Consider the following 11,902-nt stretch of genomic DNA (forward strand, 5'->3'; position numbering starts at 1 on the left):
AGAGAGAGAGAGAGATGGAGAGAAAGGGAGAGGGACCAACAAGGTTTTTGTGTCGGATGCATGCGACAGAATTGAAGATTGTCGGCGAGAGAGTGAGAGAGAGAGAGAGAACAGGAGTCCGGGAGAGGGGGAGGTCGCGTTTTATGCACCAAAGACTGATATAAACCATGTTTCGATATAAACTTGCATTCAAATATTTAAATTGGAGAACATGTTGTCTGCAATCCACACATGAACGGATATATGCGTATATCAAACAAGTTCATTAATTTGTCTTTCAACATGTTCATGGAGTACTATAATACTGTACAACATGCTACTCGATTGAGGTGTTCAATTTTGGATTTAGTTCACTATTTTGACCTACTGAACGAGCTAGTTCATTGAATCGAGATATTTCATTTTGGGTTTAATTCGCGTTTTTGAGTGGGTCAACTATTTGTCATATAGTAAATCGCTAGCAACGAGCATGTAAAAACACATTACTCCCGAGCATCATCTCTCCATCTAAAAAAATAAGTGGAAAGCTAATATTTCAAAATTTGATTTGAATCGACTTGGTAAGGTAGACGTTGATGCTCGTTCTCCCAAAATTTGAACGAACCGTTAAACATCTTCTCTGCTCGGTGGAATTCGCCCGAGCAAATAAATGGGAGACGCAAAGTTACCGTCCTATGTGGGACACACATTAATTGTCCCATTGTACATCGAGGGTAGGTTCGTAATTTCATCCAAGCGCGCCTTCTCCTTGGCCAAAATGACATGTGCCGAATAATTCATAAACCATGGTCGGCAAAACACGCTCTCCTTGCCCGAAATTGGTCGCACCCGCTATTTAAAAAACGCTCTCCTCGCCCGAAATCGCTCGCGCCGACTATAGTTCAAAACACGCCCTCCTCGCCCGAAATCGCTCCCGCCCACTATTTGGGGAGAAGCAAAGTTACTCTACTATCCCCGACCCTCAGTACACAGACCAAAGCCGAGAAGCCTATAGGCAAGGGTAGAACTGTAACTCCCCCTCACATTTCAGACAAATGCGTCCATAAGACATGGTTCCACTCCCCTCCCAATTCCCCCCGCCCGCCCCCATTCATACCTCGTGGGCGCCAAATCACCTTCTCCCCGGGAAGCTCCTTTCTCCCGAGCCGCGAAACCTCAGCCCCACCTCCATGGCGCCCCCCACCGCACCAATTTCACAGCCGCCCTCCTCCCTAATGCCGGAGACGCTGTCCAATTGCCATCGTGCATTGGGCCGTGTGCCTCTTACTCTGTGCTGCTGGTGCTGCCTCGACGACGGCCGCGTGAACCGTACCGGAGCTGACTCACCCCCGCCATTGTTCATGGCGTTGGAGCGGCTCCAACTTCGGATCTGTCCAGAGTCCTGGCGCTGCTTTCGCGTAGCTGTCGACCGTTGCGACATTGCTCTTTCCCTGCCGCCGGTCGCCACCGCAACCGCGCCGGCCTCACCGACTCGGCATCTGGACCTGCCTACTGCACCATGCCGTAGATAGAACGCACCCTCATCTCAAATCACTTTATTTAGGCGTCAGTTGTCTGAATTTTTATTCTGGGCCAATCGATTCCCAATGGGAAGCAGCACCCCTCGAGGCGCCAGAGCTCCTAGGCTACCGGTTGGCTGGTGTCTAACATAAGGGTGTGGGGCTGCAAGTTCGCCCGCGGAAGCAGCCGCTTAGATGGCTATCTTTTAGAGTTGCGTGGGTTGAAGGTACTGCCGCCGCCGGATCTGGATGACGGGGAGTCTTTGTGGATTGACCCGGGGCAGCGCAACCACGGCAGTGTGGTGGGGCGGGGAGCGGGGTTTTGGCCGGGGGCACAGTCAGCGAAGGCAGGCTGCTTTGCCGTTGGTCGCTGGCTCTTCGGGGAAGATTCCGAACAGTGTCAGCCGGGAGGCAGAAGACGGCCATCAAGCCATCCGGCGTAGATCGGACAGTACCAAAATAAAATAAAATCGTGTGACCCCAATTTAGTCTTCAGTCAACAGACATGTGACCACTCTCGTACCTTGCTGTTGATCTCTTATTGTATTTCTTCAGATCAAAGAGATATGTCGTTCTTAACATTATGCGTTATCTGCATCTTCAAACACACCGTCTTCCGACTCACCGCAGCTGCTCCAACAAGGGAAGCATACACCAGAAGGGAGCTATAGTCCCCACTCAACTGTTCCCTGCATCGAATGCACATGCCCGACATGGACAACCATAACAACTGCAGGGCCATCGACAAGTCAGCACATGATGCTCACTCCTATGGATGGCAGCCAGATAGGTTGTACCCTCATCTTACTTGTGTGCAACATTTATGTCTTTGTTATTCATCTAAGCACGGAAAATAGATCATCACATTTCACTGTATATTCATGCTGATCTCTTACGGGTCTTGTTCAGGAGTTCACGCTGTTCCATAGTTCAGCTAAGATACTTGTTCTTTAGGTAACGCTGTTCCATAGTTATCATCCATCAGCCAATGCTATCCCACAGGCTGGTGATTATAGTATTATACCACTTCTAGTATTACCTATGTTGTTCTTTAATACTTTTGTGTGCCATCTAGTTAATCTCGAGTACAAATGATACATATTTTGTAGCTTTCATCTGTGTTCTCCCTTTAGTTTATGAGACCTTTTGCTGCTAGTTAACCCCAGTCCTACTATTTATGTCATCTCCTACACGCACTCATTTACATAAATCTAACTACTAGTTGTCTTCCATGCATGTCAGATATAATTGCACACATTGATATATCCACAAGAACCTCACGGAGCAATGTAAAGGCCAATAAACTCGATGTCAATGATACCCAATATGATGGAACATGTAAAGGCAGTTCTTCAGAAGACTTGCAGAAAGATGATGAATCCTCTTCACCCCACAAGGTCCTTGCTCTAACTTGGCCTGTGATATGGGTACAACATGCATATAATGTCCTGGAGTGTATCTACTCTGTTGCAATGCCATGTGCTTAGCATGCTGATCATGCATGTAAATATGTCATGCCTTCCTGTTTTTCAGTACCTATTCCATTCATGATAACATGTTTTCAAATTCAAGTACTGTCATTCTACTCTATAGCAATGCCATCTGCTTAATTTGGACATCATGCTTCTGAATATCTTATGCATTGTTATTCATCAGTATGTACTTCATGTGTCTGCCATACCATGTTTTTTTACATTGAAGTGTTGTTCTAGTGCTCTGTTGCAATGCCATCTTATTTTCCCAATCATACACGTGTATGTTGCCTTAGTTATTTCTGTATGTATTCCGCTAGCATATAGTTTTACATTTAACTAGTGTTTTTTTTGCTGTGTTGTCCTGTCATATCCCTAGCTCTTACACCATACTCCCTCCATCCGGATTACATGTTACCGAAATGGATAAAAAAGGATGTATCTAGAACTGAAATACGCCTAGACCTATCCATTTTTTTCCGGATGGAGGGAATGCATGTCAATATGTCATGCCTTCCTATTCTTCAGTACCTATTCCATCTCTTTGCTGTCGCATGTTTTATAATTAAAGCGCCATTCTTCTATACAAGGCATGCAAGGGGAAGACGACTATGTTAGAATCTGAAGGGTTACAAACAAGGCCTTTGCAAAAGATCCAAACGCTAGGAGATAATAAACCAACTCCAGTTTTTATAGATACTGCTCCAGCACAGAGAAACCCAATTCCTACTGATAATAAGCAGATTCCAGTGGCCAAAGAACTAGTCCACTCCAGTCCAGCAAAAATATGTCAACTCATTCTAAGAAGCGTGTGCGTATCCTTGCATCATGAAATTTCATAGCATGCTGATCATATTTTCTACATGTTTCTACCCATCTCTCTTTTAGAAAATAAGCTTAACAGATAGAAGAATTTCTGCAATGGTATCGTTTATGAGGAAAGAGTTTTGCAGGAATTCTCTGTGCTCCAATGTAGATGTAAGTACCTGTTGTATATCACTATATTTTTACATCAGCATGTATTTTGTTAATCGGCGTGAATCCAACCTTTATCTGATCTAAATTTAGTTGTTGCAAAATGTATGATTAAAGGCCACAATGTTGATTTTTGTAAGGAAAACTGCCTAGTAGTTTTGCATCCTGAGCTGCATGAGTGTACTATCTCATATTAGTGGGTTTGAATACTTTGGTTCTGCAGTGGGTTTTTCAGTGTTTTTTTACTGTGTTGTCCTGTTGTATCCCTAGCTCTTACATCATACTCCCTCCGTCCGGATTAAATGTCGCAGAAATGGATAAAACTGGATGTATCTAGAACTGAAATACGCCTAGACCCGTCCATTTATTTCTGGATGGAGGGGATACATGTCAATATGTCATGCCTTTCTATTCTTCAGTACCTATTCCATCTCTGCTGTAGCATGTTTTATAACTGAATCACCATTCTTCTATATAAGGCATGCAAGGGGAAGACGGCTATGTTAGAATCTGAAGGGTTACAAACCAGGTCTTTGCAAAAGATCCAAACGCCAGGAGATAATAAACCAACTCCATTTTTCATAGATACTACTCCAACACAGAGAAACCCAACTCCCACTAATAATAAGCAGATTCCAGTGGCCAAAGAACTAGTCCGCTCCAGTCCAGCAAAAGAATGTCAACTCCATTCTAAGAAGCGTGTGCGTATCCTCGCATCATGAAATTTTATAGCATTCTGATCATATTTTCTACATGTTTCTTACCCATCTCTCTTTTAGAAAATAAGGTTAAACGATAGAAGACTTCCTCCATTCTGTTCAGTATTCTCTGTCTCGAATGCAACAAAATAAATGTATGTTTGTGAACCAATTAATGGCTGAAGCAATGATGGAAATGGTGTATGAATCAGAGGTGCAGAGTCGTGCGACACAACAACTGATCAATGTTTTCAGAGACAACAAAGCAGAAAGAACTTGCCCACATGCTTATGGGCGTCATCTGTGCTGAGGTTGTAGATTGTGACATTGTAGATGGTTAGGTTCTGCTCATTTATTTGCACTGGCATCAATCTTTGATTGCCCAGTGGATGTAATTTCCTGTAATATATGCTGGATGTGCAACGTTATTCCCTGTATGCCGTACCTTTGCTTGATCGGTTTTGGTCCTCTGCATAATTGCTCGTCGTAATGGGCTCAAATTATCTAATTTGGCCTAAAGACATGTACAAACTTTAGTGGGCCCATTAAGTTAATGGGCCGTTACTAGGCCGAAAGTTAATGGTCGGCCCACTTACCTCCCGGGTCGTTAACAGGCTGACATCGAAGTGGGCAACAGGTGGCCCCAATTTATTTCACGGGCCGTTAACAGGCCGTTACTAAGTTTGGGCTACATATGGCCCAATTATACTGTAGGCCTTTAGCAGGCCGAAGGAGACATCGGGCTTGTACTAGACCATGAAGACCATGGGCCGCTAAGAGGCTGAAAGTCAGGTCGTATTGTAAATGGCCCAACTGTGTTGTGGGCCTTTAGCAGACCGAAAGAGAAACCGGGTTGGTATTGGACCATGAAGGGCATGGGCCGTTAAAAGGCCAAAACTAAGGTCCGACTACAAATGGCCCAACTCATTTATGGTCCGTTAACAGGACGAAAGGCACACAGGGCCGGGAATTGTCCCAACACTTAAATGGGTCGCTAAAAGGCCAAAACTCAGGTACAACTACAAATGGCCCAACTAATTTATGGGCCGTCAACAGGCTGAAAGTGACACCGGGCCAAAAATTGGCCCAACACTTAAATGGGCCGCTAAAAGGCCGATACTCAGGTCCGACAACAAATGGACCATTAGATTTATGGGCCATTAACAGGCTGAAAGACACACCAGTCCGGAAATTAGCCCAACATTTAAATGGGTTGCTAAAAGGCCGAAAGATGTACATCCTAAAAATTGGCCCATCCATTAAATGGGCCGTTAACAGGACGAAATCTCATCGGGCCGATATTGAGCCCAAATATATAGCGGGCTGTTAACGGGCTCGAACTGACGATGGGCTGCAATGGTGTCAAATCTTTAACGGGCCGTTGACGGGCCAAATTGGCACATCTCATATGGGCCGTGGTCTTAAATGGACCTGACACAAGTAGGCCTTATATGGGCTGGCCTGCTAATTTTTACTGGGCCGGCCTTTTCACAGGAATGGGCCTCTGTTGGGCCATGCCACGTGTCGACGTATCATAGGCGCCTTCCGTCCAATGAGTGGATGACATCTGTCCCAACGATGAGCCGACACGTGTTTCCTCCAGCCAATGATGATTTTACACGTGGAAAATCCCCATTGGTCGGGGCTGTTAACGGGTTATCAGATTCAAAACCTGACCCGATAGCTTAATAGCGTTCCGTTACGGTGGATGCCACGTGTCGGTCACCCTTGACAAAAGCACTTCTGTGACACGTGATTTATCGTCATGGAAGTGGACATTTCCGTGATGATAATTTTGGTAATGTCATGGAACACTTCTACGACAACACATGTATGACTATCTTGATTCTGTCATAAATTTGTCATGGATGTACATGCATGACAAAAAACGCGACCTACTATGACAAACACGTATATTCAAGGAAGTGTATTTTTTTAGTGACTGCTTGTGATTGTGCTGTTTGCTTCCTCAACATGTCAACTTCAGCTCTAAGTGCAGAAGCAGAATCTCTTTCTACCACTAGTTTAGCCTCTAAAGCATCAGCAGTTGGCAATTCATAATGCACGATTGGGCCGGTGCCACTGCTGTTGGATGATGCAACATCCATGGGTACCTCGCTCTTTGATCTTGGGCTAACCTGTTTTGCCATTAAAGTTCTGATTGGATTCAGAAAAGTTGAAGTTAGCAAAACATCTCAACTGGGAGTTATAACAGCAAACCAGTTAAACAAACAAGGAATTAAAGAGTTTCAATTGGATGCTAAAAAGTAGTTATTAACATCATTGTAACCCGCTGTTGCAGCAGCAAAGCGGTTAAACAAACAAGTAGATATTTAAGTTAAGGCAAACAGGTAATTCTTAACATTAAGTATCAAACACATAGATAGGCGCAGTCTACAATATGATTAACAGGCTGTGCCATTATGTAATCAGTAGCAAACTAAATTAAGCCAAGCAACATAATTGAACAATTTTGCAATAAGTGGCTAACTAAAATTCCGAGAAGCAGGTAACTGAACTTACGCTAGTTCTTTGTACAGGCACACTGCAACTTCTTTTTCGCTTACAAGGTTGTACGAAGGAGTCCATGACATCAATTGCTTGGATACGCAGTCCCAATACTTCTTTCTTCCCACACTACATGGGTAAGTCGAATGGTTAATCTGGTAAGATGGTGCGTCCTTGATATGTTATATGAGGACGTGTAGTCATACTAGTTGTAGCCAAACACATTACACTGGCTTTTACTGTATATTTCATGCGATTACTTTTGGCATATCAAGATCTAAGCAATCTACAATAGGATGAAAAGACTGGCATCCTTCACATTATTGGCGAACTCAATTCATAGAAACAAGCAATTCAACCATTCTGTGGGTAAATCAAAAGCGCCACCGGAATATTTTTCACTATCCAATCATACACGCAAAAAGGGGCAACGCCACCATAGGGGCTGGTATGGGCGGTCGCCTCAGGTGGCTGGAAAGTGTGCACCTAGTTTGAGTCGTCCAGGTTGGCCCACGCTAGTTTTGTTCGCCCCAATGCACGAGCAGGCAATGTAAAAAATGAAGAAAAATGTTTCAATTTGGATGGGCCAATAACATAAGTGCAAGGCAGGCCCTATAGCAGGCTCGCGGCCCAAACGAGCGCCTCCCATATCGATCGACAGTAGGAAAAATCCCAGTTCATTCGCTCCAGCCTCCAGTCTGGTTTGCTCCTAACCTAGCCGCCGCTGGATAGACCGACACAACACTTCCTCGCGCCCTCATTGGAGGGCGGTCGCTGGGCTTCAAGCGAACGGAAGGACAAGAAGATGAAGATCCAACCCTGGGTGTAGCCTGCGTGGGAGGCAGCGGTGGCAGCACGGGCATGGCATCGAGCTTGCGCAAACGGACAGTTGCAGCTTGCAAGAGTAGCATGCGCAACGAGCAGGTACATCACAACCCTGATTATTTCTAATTCAACTCTTCAATTTCTGGCCAATAGTTAAACCTGACGGTGTTGTAAAACTGCCTGTATGTAGGGAATCTATGAGAAAATGAAACCAATTTCTACATATTTTATAACTCCCCCAATTAATACTGAACTGACTGAATCTGATGTATCTAATCAAGTTTCCGGTGCAAACATACAAGCTCATGTTGTTCTTGAGCCTGAAGTGTCTAATGAACAGACTGCTAATGAAGGATTTGATGCAAACATTTTACATGCTCCTAGTGATGAACATATAGTGTCTAATGAGGGATCTAATGCAAGCATTTTGCAAGATCGTTGAAGGATTTAGTGTCTAATGATGATCTACTATGTTGAGAGAGACAGAGATTTGCAGGCATTGATGACAAGAAAATTATAGTGCATTTTCATAGCTTCAGGAAACGTCGAGGCCATCTACCAGAAAGTCCCTATATCATGAAAACATAGCATAAATACTTTTCTAATCTGTTGTTTGAAACTATTGGCATACTTGTGCAGGATAGATATACTGATATGCAGTTTGCGCACTGGTTATATGTGCAATTACACTTCGATATTTTCAGTCAGAGAACGAATAATTCAAGCAGGTACAGACCATGTTTGTAGTCCTTGTACACCATGTTGCATTCTGTGTTTTTTGGTGCTTGCATCATTTAGTGTTTATAATCTGAACTACTTTGGATCATTAGCTGGTTTCCAAAGTGCATGTAGCTTCACATTTCTCAAGTTATGTTGATTTCCGGAGTGCAAGTGCCTTTGTATTTTTTAAGTTAAATGTTCGCCCCTGGTAACTTGAATTCGTGGATGAGCCAGTACGAATTAAATGAAATGCAGGGACTTACGCTAGCTCATTGTACAGGCTCACTGCAGCTCTGCTTGCGCTTGGGATGTTCCATGTACAAGTCCATGTTACCACTTGCTTGGATGTGCAGGCCTTGTGCTCCTTGCATCCCCATATGCATTTTTGGCACGGCGAATGCTTGATCAAATAAGAGGAATCGACCTTGATGTTGTACCGGAGGACAGATACTTACAAGGTTATATGGGTGTGTAGGATGTGTACCAGATCCCGTAGCGCCGTCATGCTTCGCTAAAAAATGGATTTGCTTGTTTTAGATGATATCTCCAGAAGAAATAAGAGTTAAAGTAAGAGTTGCATAGGCGTGTAAGCTAAGAGAGCAATGAAAGGATATCCAAACATCGTTGGAACAGTGCAGAAGGGAGTGATGTGTGGATACCTAGTTCGGGCCGGCGTTTGGGCATGCTCGCCTAGCTAGAGTGCGGGTCACTTCAGAGCCGTTGAGGGTGATGCGCTGGTGTTGGCTGGCTGCGCATGGATGCAGATCTTGAGTGGCAGCGGAGCGCTACAATGCGGTGGATGAGACCGTTGGTGAAGCCCCAACGGCCTCGGGGGGCGGAGGTGCGACGATGTGCTCGGTGAAGTAGCCCCGATGAGCTGGGAGGCGGCGTCGGTGAAGCGCACTTGATGCGGTGGAACTTGGTGTCTATGAGGCACGTCGGTTGCGGCGGCCGACGTTGTTGGTGGACCACCCGGTGCGGTGGACGAGGGCGTAGATGAGGTAGCTCCGGTGCGGTGGTGAAGCACGACCGTCGTCTTCGTCGTTGTCGTCCGGCACAGAGGGGAACGATGGGGAAAGAGACGAGACGAGGGGCGATTCGAGGGATGGCGGTGAATTAGGGATTTGAGCAATCTAGGCACGGAAGGGGACGGTGGCGAAGAGAGATTTTGCAGGGCTGGAATTGGGGCCGCCAGATATTTCAATCCGAAACGTGGAAGTGCGAACTTATATTGTCATCGTCCTTTTTTTTGGGGGAGGGGGGTGGGTGGCTGGGTGCTACGTGTCCGTCTGACACACGCGACCACCCCAACAGGACTATGCTTTGGTGCTTTAAGGCACCTGTCTTTTTGTCCATGACATGTGGGCCCAACATGTGGCTGGCCCACATGTCAGTCACCCAAGGGCAGTTGCATTTAAGGCACCGAAGCAGCGTCCACCCCGACACGACACTAGTCTGCCTGGTGCGCCTACATTTGAGAATGCAAATGAATCTTCTTTCATTTGCAAACGAATCTGTATGTATTACCATGCCCATGTTTTCCTTGCAATAATTAGTCATTCAAAACAAGATACTCCATCCGTTCACTTTTGTAAGTCGTTTCAGACAACTTAAAATGAACTGTTTTGCACATTGTTTGAAATGTCTTCAAGGTCTTATAAAAGTGAACAGAGGGAGTACTATAAATTAATTAATGAGGAGTTATTTGAGAAAAAGATCGGTACCCACGCTAACGTGGATTAGAGTGTGTCACATAATTAGTTATTTGAATTAGAGTGTGTGTCACGTAGTTAGTTATTTGAATTAGGGTGTGTGTCACGTAGCGATCTCCAATTCTAACGTGGATTTCGCATTTCACTGTATCCATGCTACTTTTTTAATACAAATTCATATGTATATGATGAACACCATGGTAGTGAGAAAACTTTTGGATGGATTTAAACATATGACCTACAAAATAGCACAACAAATTGAGTCAATGTCAACTTTTTGAAACTTAGTATGACACGAATTTGAAATAATTACCCGTATGCCTGGTCCTCGATTCAAATCTTACAATGTACACCGAAGTGAAACATCGATATTATGTATCGTACTATGTACATTCAAATGTTGTTTTTAGCCCCCCCGCACAAACGCTACATACTTCCTGTATCGGTCAATCTTCCTCTCCTAACCACCTTACGAAGCTATCGGTTTCAAACACACGTTCATTCTTTCTCTCCATGTTTCGATCTCTAAGTCTCTCAACTACACAACCCCTTTTTACACTCTGTTACCAAATGTATTTACCTCACACACGTGCCATTGCGCCACAAGCCGAGCTCTCTCTATCCCCCCTCTCCCTCTCACCCTCTCGCGCTAAATACATGCATTGCCTATCTAGCCCCCCAACCTCTCGTGCGCACGCACGCACGTTGTATATCTAGGTCACTCCCTCGAGACTGTCTCACTCTTTCTTCCGCACGACGGGCCACACTCGCTCAATCTCGCTCTCTTTATCTGAGTCTCGTTTAACCTTGTTTTCTTTCACACACAAATGATATATCTCCCTGTTCGGGCCTCGATCGACACACTCTATACTCTCTCATGCAGATTGTCTATCTAGGTCAGTCCATCCAAGCCGCCGCCACTCTTTCGACCTCATGGTGGGCCAAGCTCACTCAATCTCTCTCTCTCTCTCCATATGTCTCGATTGACCTCGCTCTTTCTCGGACAAAAATGATATATCACCATGTTTGAGCCCAATTCGACCTATTCACATTGTATACTCTCTCACGCACATCGTCTATCTAGGTCACTCTCTCCAACCCATCTCACTCTTTCGATCACACGGCGACCCTATGTGATTGGTTGACCTTGCTTCCTCCCATGCACAAAATATATCTACCTGTCTGTGACTGGATCGTCTCTCAAGCTCTATCTTATAGCCCTCACCCTTGCCAAAAGCTCAATCGGACAATATCTCTCCGGAGCATATATATTTGTTCAATGAATGTCGGACCACACTCACTTTGTCTCTCTATCTATATGTCTCTCGATTAACCTTGCTTTCTCACACCGTATCTTCCATGCGTTGAAGCTACTACCTCTCCATCCCTCGCAAAGCCGGAGCTATTTACATTGCGAGGGGAACTCCAACCTTGGATTAATTTGTGTAGGCATTTATTCTGGCCGGTTTAGATTATATTTTCACAGCATTCGG

The sequence above is a fragment of the Triticum dicoccoides genome, chromosome 6B (assembly GCF_002162155.2).
Source record: "Triticum dicoccoides isolate Atlit2015 ecotype Zavitan chromosome 6B, WEW_v2.0, whole genome shotgun sequence".
NCBI lineage: Eukaryota > Viridiplantae > Streptophyta > Magnoliopsida > Poales > Poaceae > Triticum > Triticum dicoccoides.